The sequence below is a fragment of the Diadema antillarum genome, unplaced genomic scaffold, assembly GCF_040938485.1.
Source record: "Diadema antillarum isolate AM-2024a unplaced genomic scaffold, OU_Dant_1.0 seq00001953_RagTag, whole genome shotgun sequence".
Classification (NCBI taxonomy): domain Eukaryota; kingdom Metazoa; phylum Echinodermata; class Echinoidea; order Diadematoida; family Diadematidae; genus Diadema; species Diadema antillarum.
The window spans coordinates 1-14,482 of NW_027272613.1; positions in this window are offsets into that span (position 1 = coordinate 1).

The window sequence follows — 14,482 nt, forward strand, 5'->3', positions numbered from 1 at the left end:
GAACAAAATTGATGCAGAAATTAAAAAAATGAGAGCAAGTTCAACAAAAACTTTAACATTTTTGTAACAGACTAACAGACCTATCATTTGACCTTTGACCCCCTAGATGACATTTGACCTCATTAACTCACACCTGGTATTACCAAGGCCGGCCAAGCCCAAGGATCACTTGTTCCAAGATAGAACAAAATTGATGTAGAAAGAAAGAATTAAATGAGAGCAAGTTCAACAAAAACTTTCACATTTTTGTAACAGACCAACACTACAGACTAATATTAAAGTAACAAACAGACCAACAGACTAACACTAGTAACAGACTAGCTGCACAGACTAGCTACAGACTACACTATACAGTAGCTACACACATACTATTGCAAAAGCGACAGCGTTGCACCCACTACAAGCGGAGCACATCGGGAGAGCACACCGATTATCCAAGAAGATAATGTAATTTCTGTAGACCTGGACTAGACTACAGAGTCTAGATCTAACGTAAAGTATAGACACCTACCACAAATAGAGAAATAGTTATCATCTAAAAACTACAGTAACACTAGACTCTATGGCTATAGATCTATATGCATTGTATCACATAACATACCAGTAGATAAGGTTTCAATTGTAGTTTTGTACATTTGCACATGATATGAACTCCTCTTGCCAAACAAAATTCGCTTATAAAGAAGTATTTTGCGTGGTCCCCAGGCTCAAGGCTTCAAGTTCAGGAAGGCTTTACATAGTGAGTTTTCAAGTTTGAGACATTATTACTCCTGAACCAAAAATGGCACTGACCTCTTATTTTCTCCAAATATTAATCATATGTCAAAATAAATTCCTGAAACGTTTCAAGATAATCCCTCAGTTATTCTCTGATTTATGCTTAATCAAGCATTTTCATATTTTTCCTTTTTTCAGAAAAATATCAAAAAATTAGTGTTTTTTCCTTAAAATCTCAATCCACTTTTCACAACAACCCACAAAAATGGTATCAACTTGTAGAAAATTTTATTCTCTTTCATATGATATCACATTTGTTGGAATCTGATGTTTCTATCGAATTCTATCATTCAAATAACAAATTCAGTAAATATGGCGGCCATCTTGGACGCCATCTTGGATTTGGAGGCTTTCGCAACAAATTTTTTGAGGTAGACCAGTGGAATGTTGTTTGTTACAATAAAAACTTGAAAATAAGCACGGTCTACTTAGTTTGTAGAGAGAGTGCAACTAACTCGTTAAATAAGCGAGTTTTTGGGGTTTGGCCCTCCGGTTAATTCTTCAGCAGTACATTGCAATGCTTGATCTGAACAGGCAACTATCACGAAAAAAAAAACCTACGGCATTTCATTGACAATATTGTTCAATAATTGTCTTGATATAGTTTACCAGCCTAAAGTTTTCATGGTGTATACTTTTACAAGGAATTGTCACCAGAGAAATGATGTTGTTCAGGTTGTCCCTCCTTTCGTATATCTGTCTGTAATCGATTATGGCAACGTTGAATCACGAAGGGAAATGAAACGAAAAGTACAAGTGGACAAGTTAATGCAGGGAGATTACTTTAGCAGTTGAGCAGATCGTGGCAAATTGAGGAATATCGGAAAATCCGTTGAAGAGCTATCACATATATATTTAGAGTTTCAGTGCCGCCATTACGAGATGAGAAAGTTACATCTTTGACGTCAACCATGGAAAATCATAGATAATGTAAAGAAAATAGGCATAGTTTCACCTTTCTAGCATTACAAAAGGAGCACGTGATTTACTTCTTCCAGAAGGGGAGGGGGGGGGGGGTAATATTACCCTTAACATTATGGCAACGACAAATAAGTGGAGGCAATTTGTACTATTCCTTTAGAATCAGATTTTATGGAATTACCTTGATATTTTCTTCATATACGTTTCAATACATGAAAGTGACACTGAAACGTTAAAAAATGCATAACTTCCACTGGATCATACGATTTTCCATGTTCACTTATGTGTTCTTATGATATTGCTCCAATCCACGGATACATTGGGTTTCATTCCCCTTTTATACTGTTTGAGGTATCCAAATGAAACTTTGCATATGTATGTACGATTGGACGAAGTTACTTCTACCACCTTGCGGGTGCCAGCGTTCAAGGTCAAATATTGTAGGTCATTGTCAAATTCTACAATGTCATTTCGTGCTCTTTCTTTGTATCTCACCTGGTAAGCACTGTCAACATAGTATTGTGGTGTTCTTTTAATAACTTTCAACACTTTTGAGCTATATGACCACCAAATTCAATCCTCAGACCATCTAAAGGTGGCTGTCAAGTGTTGATATTGGGGAAGTCCGACTCCGTCAACAGTCAAAAAGTGAATGTCAATGAGCTTACATTTGAAAATCAGTGTAATCACAAATTCGATATGTGGGCAAGACATCATTTCGCTTTTACCTTGTTAGATGGTGAATATTTGTGAAACTTCCGTTTCTAATTCATACAGCATCAGCATACCTCATGTCTGAGAATAGTTGTAAAGAAGATTAGAGACTTTGGCAACAGCGTGTAAAATTCGCAAAATTTTATTTCGTGCCTTATTTGCTAAACAAAGGTCGTAGGAGTACTACAACCTGTTAGGCAATATAGCGGAACAAGTTACTCTATTATAAGCGTTATAGAATAAATGACAATGATGTAGTTCTGAAGCATACTTTCCATTAGATACTTTTGCAATGACTCCATGTATACTTTTAATCGAACTAGGTATATAATCACCAATGACTTGTACGTGAATAACGACAGAATGATTCGGTGAGGAAAGTTTTCTGTCGCGTCATTAGGAAGAAGGGAACGTGTCAATATTATGTAATTTGTTCCATAGCTATTTCTGAAGTGGTTAAATGTATTTTCCTAAATCATTTTTCATTTTATATATACCAACGTTGCATCCAGATGCCTATTAGTTGAAAAAATGTGGGCAATGTATTCAAAGGTCAAAGATCATACGTTAATGGGCCTAGGGTATACAACATTCCAGTAGTAGTAGTAGTAGTAGTAGTAGTTGTTGTTGTTGTTGTTGTTGCTGTTTGTTTGTTTGTTTGTTTGTTTGTGTTTTTTTTTTGGGGGGAGGGACATGGTTCAAAGTGTCCTGAAACCTTGTATTTAGTTATGTGTGATGCCAAACTGTTCCCGCTCATACAAAAGCAGCCGTTTCAAGGAAATAACATAAGATTATTTTCATACTTCATGATTTGATAATGCTTAAGTGGTTCATAAGAGTCCAGTGAAATTGTGTATAGAACAAAAAGTGGATCTGACTATGGTATACGATATCCGCAATTTAATCTTTGACGGGGTCTATCATCCGATTAATATGTATTAGCACGGTAGTCCCTTATTCGGAAACTACAAGTTAGATAAGCTGCATTCATTTTGCACGCGACCATGGCGTTATAGCTAAAGGTGATCTGCAAATCCCTGTGTGCCTACAGATGATTGGAAAACGTAACAACTTTCTGTGTATAGAACAACGAAACAGAAACTGGTGCATGTACTATTCTCAGTCACTTTGTTAGTCATTATGATGATTTGCTCATTGCAGTTCCGGAATCTCAGCTCGAGGGACTTGAATTGATCCCAAATCAGTCGGAATGCGTGTATCACCCAAAACAAAATCTGAATACATAACTGCGATTCTGCCTAGTCTCCATATAGCCCATAAGGGCTGGTATCAAGTTCGATTTTCATATTATAATCATACCTTGTATTTAGATGTTTTCATCGAAATGCCCGTCTACCTGTATACGGTATGCGTATGTCAATTAAGTATCTAAACCATAATAAATTGTAGTCGTAGTCTAAGTGCCAAGAATCTCATGATTTAAATAAGTGTGAACCCCAAGACATGTGTGATAAGGACTTTAAGACAATTGAAATCGTCGTTATAAAACAAACTCCTAATTGTAAGACATGTTTTAGATTTTAGATAAATTCATGTCTTTTTGATGATTCATGATGACGTCACTGTTATATGTGACCGTGCACCTCAAAACGAACATAAAGTCGCACACCCTGATTTTTCGTGAGGACTGAAAATAAGTGAAATGGGTCAACCTAGCCGAACTTGACTTTTTCATATTTTCTGAAAGAGCGGGTCTTCTTTTACATTATGCTAAAATTTGGTATCATAAAACGGGCAGGAAAGTGTGTTTTTTTTTTAGCAGTTTATCTCCAACATTTTTGGTAGAGTAGTGTGATTAGGTGTGTCTTTAGAATCCCTTTTTCATTTCTGAGAAACCTTGTCCACACTCTTCACTTTCAACTCTAATAACTTTTAAAAGGATAGTGCTACTGCTTTTAAAGTTGGCGTTAATTGTGGACAGAATGTGTTAATGAGGCATGCTTAATTTCAGTTTAATCTGATAATCCCTTCATTGTTGTTACTCTGGCGGTTTACTTCCTGTTTTTTGTCCCATTCATCGCACAGCCAGCACGGTTTGGTAAAGATTAAGCACTTGAATAGACACTGTACTTCAGAGCCTCTTTTCTCAGTTCACACTTCTCCTGAGTTTGTGCTTTCTTTCCAATATTTAGATATGTTAGGAGAGTCCATTTGATTTGAATCATACATCATTTTAAAGCTTAAATTCTGCTCTTTCAGAATATGGTTTTAACCAAAAATTCATGTCTGGCGACTTTTTGTTTGTTTTGAGGTGCAGGGTCACATATGAATATTGTGCGCATGGAAATATGTAGGCCTATTCGTTTAAATGCATACAAACAAATGGTTAAATCCTCTTACATTTTTTCTTTTAGATATGGTGCATACTTTAGAAATGTAAGTAGCATGCTCTTGTTTTTGAGGCTTTGTGTACTAGTAAGAAGCATATCTTATTCTTATAGATTATGTGAATAAATACGTATTCAAGTACGTTTTGAATAAAACGTATCAAGACAAATGTATATCATATTTTTTACCTCTTCCTTCATGCAGATGTATACTCTTGCCTAGAGGGTTTGTTTGATAGATACTGATAGTGCTCACCTTATTGGAAAGGTAATTGGGTAAATATTTGGTTTTAGTGTGTCATTCAAACACAACTATAAGTTAACTTCTACATTAACATTTCAAAACTCACAAATTCCACACACACATTTCATTATTCAAAGGATCCAAATTACACCAATCCTATTTACTTTGTATCAGAGTGCAACAACAGCATAAGTTTGATATATTGAACAAACTGGCTTGCATTAGTTCGCACTATTCAAGGCTTAAAGTAGTTATGTAACCAACTTGTACCCGGTTACGTGATGCTAAGTATATACCTTATTGGTATAATGATGCAAAAATGTGGTGCTTATTTCATCCATAACTGCTGCAAAAGTGCTTCTTTAAAGGAGCCAATCAGTGTCACTGCCTGTTCCTCTAGAGACGCAATATTGCCCAGTAATCTCAAGGTGCATGCACTTGAGGTTACTGGGCAACATTGCGCCTCTAAAGGCGTAGACAGTGACACTGATTGTCTCCTATAAAGTAGCAGCAGTCATGGATCAAATAAGCACCACATACTTTTAGGTTCAACATTATACCTATATATATGGCACGAAATCGCACCCTCAAGAGAGGCTACAAACTTGGAACTTTGGGTGCTTCTTTGCACCCTCACGAAAGGTGTAAAGTTGCACCAAAAGTAGAGGCAAGAAATGGTGCAAAGTTGCGCCGAAAATTAAAGGGAGAAAGATCACACCCTCAAGGAAGGTGCAACTCAGCACCAATTAGTGTGGATGGAAAGATGCACCCTCAAGAAAAGGGTGAAACTTAGCACCACTTAGTGTGGATGGAAATATGCACCCAATGGAAGAACTTCGCACCCTCAATAAAGGGTGCAATGTTGCATCCTCTATGGAGGTGCAAAGGTGCGCCCACAGGGTGCAAAATTATACCATTGCACCATGGTGCAACTTTTGCACCAATTTCTTGAGGGTGCAAGATAACATCCATAGGGAGCCACCAGTGTGACATCACTTTGCACCCTTAAAAGGTGCAAGAGTGAACCATTTTTTCTTAGTGTGTAGGATTAGGATTAGAGAACATTTGTCCCCGGTTGTACCTTTAAGATCTCATAACTATGTTTATTTTTTTTAAATTAAATACCCAATAAAAATAAACGTGAGACGTTCTTAAAAGGTTTTCTGGACGTACCACACGGATATAAAAGGTTCTCCCAACGTTCTGGAACGGCTCATAAGACTTTTTAGACTTTCTAAAAAACGGGGTTTTTTTTTGAACGTTCTAAACGGTTTTCAAATGTTTTCTGGACTTCCGAAGAACGCCCATAGAACGTTTTGAATATGTTAAAAATTTTTACCGAGGTCTTTTACGTCCACAAGGTTTTCTGCAGGTCCTTTAAAATTCCGAAAGGTTTTTTTTTAATTGTTTTTTTAAACATTAAAAAAAAGTTTTTATGACGTCCATTTGAAACGTTTTAAATACGTTGGAATCCTTCCACAAAACGATGTTCTGAAAACGTTTTGACAAAACGTCCAGATAACGAACTTGGAATGTTTCAAGAGCGTTCAGAAAACGTCGCAGTGTTAGCTAGGTTAGGCCCTATAATGTGAAGTCTCACTGACACTATTATATTACCAGTAATTCTGCTCACATTGTCAGGAAAATACTTCAGGTTCGTGAACAGTTACCAACAAGAACTATGCAGATCTATTGTAAATCTATTCTATGTACGGCATACACACTAAGAAAAAATGATTCATTCTTGCACCTTTTAAGGGTGCAAAGTGATGTCACACTGGTGGCTCCCTATGGGTGTTATCTTGCACCCTCAAGAAATGGGTGCAAAAGTGGCACCATGGTGCAATGGTATAATTTTGCACCCACACTTGCACCTCCATAGATGGTGCAACGTTGCACCCTTTATTGAGGGTGCGAAGTTCTTCCCATGGCTGCATATTTCCACCAACACTAAGTGGTGCTAAGTTTCACCCTTTTCTTGAGGGTGCATCTTTCCACCCACACTAATTGGTGCTGAGTTGCACCTTTCTTGAGGGTGCGATCTTTCTCCCTTTAATTTTCGGCGCAACTTTGCACCATTTCTTGCCTCTACTTTTGGTGCAACTTTACACCTTTCGTGAGGGTGCAAAGAAGCACCCAAAGTTCCAAGATTGTAGCCTCTGTTAAGGGTGCAATTTTGTGCCGTATATATAGGTAAAATGTTGCACCTACATGTATGTGGTGCTTATTTGATCCATGACTGCTGCAAAATTGCTTCTTTAAAGGAGCCAGTCAGTGTCACTGTCTACGCCTTTAGAGGCGCAATGTTGCCCAGTAACCTCAAGTGCACCTTGAGATTACTGGGCAATATTGCGTCTCTAGAGGAACAGGCAGTGACACTGATTGGCTCCTTAAAGAAGCAATTTTGCAGCAGTTATGGATGAAATAAGCACCACATATTTGCAACATTATACCTATAAGGTATATATACTTAGCATCACATAGCAGGGTACAATTTGTTTACTTAACTACTTTAAACCTTGAATAGTGCGAACTAATGCAAGCCTGTTTGCTCAGTATATCAAACTTATGCTGTTGTTGCACTCTGCAAAGTATTAATAGGATTGGCGTAATTTGGATCCTGTGAATCATGAAATGTGTGTGTGTAATTTGTGAGTTTTGAAATGTTAATGTAGAAGTCAACTTATAGTAGTGTTTGAATGACATACTAAAACCAAATATTTACCCAATTACCTTTCCAATAAGGTGAGCACTATCACTATCTATCAAACAAACCCTCTATAGGTAAGAGTATACATCTGCATGAAGGAAGAGGTAAAAATATGATATACATTTGTCTGGATACGTTTTATTCAAAACGTACTTGAATACGTACTTATTCACATAATCTATAAGAATACGACATGCTTCTTACCAGTACACAAAGCCTCAAAAACAAGAGCATGCTGCTTATATTTCTAAAGTATGCACCATATCTAAAAATAAAAAAAATATGTAAGAGGATTTAACAAGTTGTTTGTATGCATTTAAACGAATAGGCCTATACATATTTCCATGCGTACTATATTCATGTAACAGTGACATCATCATGAATCATCAAAAAGATATGTTTCCAGCATAGACATGAATTTATCTAAAATCTAAAACATGTCTTACAATTAGGAGTTTGTTTTATAATGACGATGCCAATTGTCTTAAAGTCCTTATCACGACATGTCTTGGGGTTCACACTTATTTAAATCATGAGATTCTTGGCACTTAGATTACGACTACAATTTATTATGGTTTAGATATACTTAATTGACATTCGCATACCGTATACAGGTATACGGGCATTTCGATGAAAACATCTAAATACAAGGTATGATTATAATATGAAAATCGAACTTGATACCAGCCCTTATTGGCTACCAATGGAGACTAGGCAGAATCGCAGTTATGTATTCAGATTTTGTTTTGGGTGATACACGCATTCCGACTGATTTGGGATCAATTCGAGTCCCTCGAGCTGAGATTCCGGAACTGCAATGAGCAAATCATCATAATGACTAACAAAGTGACCGAGAATAATACATGCACCAGTTTCTGTTTCGTTGTTCTATACACAGAAAGTTGTTACGTTTTCCAATCCTCTGTAGGCACACAGTGATTTGCAGATCACCTTTGGCTATAACGCCATGGTCGCGTGCAAAATGAATGCAGCTTATCTAGTAAACTTGTAATTTCCAAATAGGGGACTACCGTGCTTATACATATCAATCGGATGACAGACCCCGTCAAAGAGTAAATTGCGGATATCGTATATCATTGTCAAATCCACTTTTTGTTCTATAGGCCTACACAGTTTCACTGGACTCTTATGAACCACTTAAGCGTTACCAAATCATGGAGTATAAGAATAATCTTATGTTATTTCCTTGAAAAGGCTGCATTTGTATGAGCGGGAACAGTTTGGCATCATACATAACTAAATACATGTATTATACAAGGTTTCAGGACACTTTGAACCGTGTTCCCCTCCCCCAAAAGAAAACAACAACAACAACAACAACAACAACAACTACTGAAATGTTGTATACCCTAGGCCCATTAATGTATGATATTTGACCTTTGAATACATTGCCCACATTTTTCAACGACTAGGCATCTGGATGCAACGTAGGTATATATAAAATGAAAAATGTTTTAGGAAAATACATTTAACCACTTCAGAAATAACTACGGAACAAATAGCATAATATTGACACGTTCCCTTCTTCCTAATGACGCGACAGAAAACTTTCCTCACCGAATCATTCTGTCGTTATTCAAGTACACACAGAGAAATTACGGTTCTAATTTGCACCCTAGAGGGTGCATATCGTTGTAACACCAGCGGCTCCATTTAGGGTTCTATTTTTGGGGGTGCTTATTTAGCACCCTATATTTAACACCATATATGGTGCATATTTGCACCCCTCCATTGGGTTCCCTTTCTGCACCCAATAGGGTTCATATCGTTGTAACACCAGCGGCTCCATTTAGGGTTCTATTTTTTGGGGTGCATATTTGCACCCCTCCATTGGGTTCCCTTTCTGCACCCCATAGGGTGAACAAAAATTCAGGTGCAAATTTGCACCCTTTCTGGTTCATATCGTTGTAACACCAGCGGCTCCATTTAGGGTTCTATTTTGGGGGGTTCTTATTTAGCACCCTATATTCAACACCCAAAAAGGTGCAAATATAGACCTCTATACAGGGTTCCTCTTCTGCACCTCATACCTGCACCCATTATGGTTCATATTGTTATTGTTGTAATTTTGCACCCTATGGGGTGATAAAGTCACCGCAATATAGGATGCAATACAATTTGCACACGTCTCTATATAGGGTTACCTTTCTGCACCCCATATGGTGAAAATTATAACCTTTTTGTTAAAACCAAAATAATTATATACTGGATGCCTTCACTAACTTCACAAACAATTACCTAAGGTCTACTGGATGCCTTAACTGACTTCACAATTAACTAAGGTAACACTCCAGACATGAAGCAAAATAGCATGCATACAGTAGATTTACACACAGTTTCTCAGTCAATTAAATCCACAATCTTTCGAAAACTGAAGTCAGAGACTTCAATTCAACAACAAATAGAACATAAACATGATGAATACAGTGCATACTTACATATAGATTATTAACATTTTAATATAGGCCTATGTCTCATGGAAGAGGGACACGTTAACAGCGATTTTCTTTTTCATGGTTTACTTTAAATTGAACATGAAATATACATTGTATTTCTACAAATTCTAATACGAGATGCATATTTTGTCATAAAAAGGGCAATGTAAATCAAAATGTATGAAATTTGGTCAGTGCATTGAATAAGAAAAATAATATTCGTTCTTTCCATCACATGATTACCTTTTCTTCTTTTAAAGGAAGTTACCACATTGACAAAAAGCACTAATTCTTTTTATTCAAAAAATCCCTGAAGCCTGCGCAGAGTAATAGTAAACTATGTGACAAATATCTTTCACATTGTCCTTCTACTTCTAGAATGGATCATAGATATGCACCTTGAATTTACCGGTACATCTTACGGTAATCAAAAGCACCTTTATGACGCTCTTAGACATTAACAGCGATATGTCAACTCTGATTTCTGGTACACAAGTTATTGCCAAAACAATGAAGGGTATGGCAAAGTTCTGTCATATATATTTGAAACTCACTACTTGTACTGACATATTCCATCCAATTCCAAGCTTGAGAGCTTGCAAATGTGCCCCATTATACAATTAGTATACTTCACATTTTGTTTTTCATATATAATTACACCAATGATAAGAAAGGTGAAAAAAAATAAAAAAATGAAGAATGCACATCTAAATTTGGTTACTTTTTTATGCACACAGCTAAAGATATGTCCCAGCTATAAATCTTGGGCAGAATAGCACATCTGACAACACTTTTCATTGCATCAAATTAACATTAACAATTCCAAAGAAAATTTTAACTCAGAAAGGGAAAATAAGGTTAACCAATCAGTGGTATTACAAACTGGACATAAAGAGGAAGGAATATGTCTTGTGAGACAAGTTTAAAAACAAATTTTTTGATACATTGTGGGTTTTTTTTTCAAGCGATGGAAACAAGAAGCACATTGTACTCAGTAGACCATAAATATAATTACACAATGTATGCAGTTTAGCCCCAACATTCAAAATATTGTAAAGAGCAGTCGATTTTTCACATTCATAAAGCAGGTATTGGTATTGGCACCATCACAAGCATAATGATCAGGAGCAAAATATATTATTATTACTATTATTATTATTATCATCATTATTATCATTATTACTATTACCATTAATATTTTACAGATTTATGATCATGCATGAGAAATACCTCAAGTGTTGATGTATACAGTCTCACAACTCTTCCAATCATTTTAACACTTAATTTTCACCAAACCTTACACAAATATATCAGCACTTTATACAACCTACTTAAAGAAAGCTTAAAATTATAATCAGAGTTAGAGGGCAAGTCCACCTTCATATAGACCTACATGTGGATTGAGTGAATGCGCTGCAATAAGCCAGTCCGGAGATAGCTCATGTGCACAAAGGTACAAATGACCTTTCATTTTTCTCAGTTGGTTAGGCACTTCACTCAACTCAAAGTGACATAATGCAGCAGCTTGCCCACCATAGCCATTTATGGAACTCATATTCAAAGAAAGAATGAACCTAACCAGTGTAGATGAAGTGACCAGTATGGTTCGTCAGTCAACACTTAGGGAATCATCTATTTTATCAAGTGCTGTTTTGAATATGTTAACAAACTTTTTTTGTGTGTTAACATTGCCAAATACCAGGCTTGCTGTCAAGTGGATGTACTGGCAGGCACCATTTATAAGGATTCCATGAATAATCCTAGCATTACAGATGCTTATCTCAGTGAAATTAAAAAAACCTGTCTCTCGGTACAAATAACCTTTTTTTCGCACATGCTCAAACTGGTACCCCGAACTGGCTTATACGATTAGAACACATCAGTAAAAAAATTGAAAAGCGGACATTCAATTCAAAAGTTAATAATCTTTAAATCATTTGTGCAGTCGCATGCGTAGAACAATTCAAGGAAAACCTAAAGAGAATTTCACATTTCTTTTCTCTTAGGAAAAACATGCACATTTCCTCGACAAGTCACTGACGTAAGGGCAATGATAATAGTTTCTGCCTTCTTAAAGAGTGAAGTCCAGTGTTCTTTTATATGCAAAAAAAGTAGATATGATATGTTGAGTTTTCTCAGGTTTTGGAACAAACTCTATTTTTCAATCCTTATATTATACATAAAGGGTTTGTGAGAAAATCATGCTTTTGTCAAGTGTCACAAAGCTACTCCACTTATGACATTGCATTGCCAGAGATTGCCCAAAATTGACATACATTGTGTGGCTGTCTACTACAAAAAACATCAGGCGACTTATTTTTTGTTTGTTCTCTACTTAAACAATCAATTCAAAGTGTGCAGGTGTTGTTGAAGCACTGAGGCTATCGATGGTGAAGAAATATCTAAAATATGAACAATACAAACTAACCCCATGTAGTATGAAATATAATGGAAAGCATACTTTGAGTATTTTATATCCATTAGCAGATTCATATTTTCATCCATAATCCACCCTCCCCCCCCCCAAAAAAAAAAGAAGATAAAAGTGAATAGAAGTCAAGTTCTCTTAAGTTCGTTCTCTTGTATTTTTCTATTATATATTTCTTTAGAGTATTCTTGTAAATATTCAAGGCCACTGCATTCTAAGAAAGGGAATAACCTGACAACAGTTTAAAAGACAGAATAAATAGTTATCATTATCTATGAAATTAAACATTTTCACACACATTTTGCAAAAGAAAAAATGCTAATCTTCATTTCATGGAGTGGCTTCATGCTCACCCTCGGCTAAAAACAGGGAGTTGATTACTTTCTGGATTAAAATGGAAAGATGTTTCTAGAGCCGTGGTGTTTAGCAATTCTAATGGGGGGGGGGGGGGGGAGATTCAATGTGACCCGTCTCAAATTTTATATGGTTTAAACATACATGACATATTATAGGAGTCTCATTATTATGCCTCCGCCCTGAATGGTGCCGGAGGCATATGTTTTCTGGTTGCCTGTCTGTCTCCCGGTCTGTACGGATGTATCTACGGAAAAATTGATGGGCTTTCATCAAACCTGGTTCAGGGATACTACATGATGCTGATGATCTTATTGGCTTTTGGACTATATCTGCTAAAAGTAAAAAAAAAAATTGAAAATAACTTTTTTGCTACTTCTCTAGTCAGGGAAATCGGTGTACTCGTGTGTACTGGTTGGTTGGCGCATTCAGTTGGATACAGCAAGGTTTCATCCTCTGCTTTCACAGGAAAGCCGACTCCCAACTTCTTGTTCTCGTAGTCAAGGTATATCTGCTCCTCTGCTTCAGCAACCTGCAGCTTGGTCTCATAGCTAATCTCATCTTACGCTGCATAAGTCGAAACTCCTCGAGCTCTAGTTTTTGATGCGTTTCTATAGCAGCTGCTTCAGCTGCCAAATAGTATGCACTTCAGGCCATCACTCTCAGAAGAACTGGCATGGCTTCCACACTGACTCAACGAGGAACCAGGATTGACATCCTGAACATCTTCCATCTCCAGCTCTGGCATCCTATATGGCTCACCAGTCTCTCGAGGTTGACCTGCATCACTCATCCTGAAGACCATTATTGAACTTGATGCATAGTGAACTCGATGATAAATAATCAATCAAACACAGGTCCCTTTGGCCCAGTATGAGACCAAGCTAACACCATGCATCAGCATGGATCAGCAAGGTTCAACCTGTAATTGAATAAAACAAAGTTCAACATACAATCAATATTGGAATAGGCCTACATGTATCTACCTGCTAAAGTATGGGATCAAGTGGTTGTACTTCTGAAGTGATTTACCGTTTACATTACATACCTTGTTTGTGTGACTTATTTTATGTCATGTCTAGCACATGCAACTGCTCCAGTGGATATTATCTAAATTCACATATCGTGTATCATTGCTTATGCTCTGTGACTATGGCACTGCTAATTTATAACACACATTCTAGTTTCATTGATAGACAACAAGGAGTTAAGGCCAACCTAAATTTTCTGACTTCAATCTTCATACAAGTCTTAAATTCTCCTAAATGAACCAGGAACACTATTTTTCTTCATTAGGCACACCATACATGCATACATCGTTCTTTCTGTCAACTTCACAGAAACCAATATCCAACTGAGCCTCAACTCGGCTCAAACGTAATAATTCCCATTAACGAAAATGATGCGACTATATCCGGTCACCTATTTACGTACATACCTTGGTAACTGCGTCCAGCAGCCCCATGCGCATAGCGTAATTACGCTATGCGTTTGGGGCTGTTGGTCGTAGTTAGTACCTTGGTTGAGGCT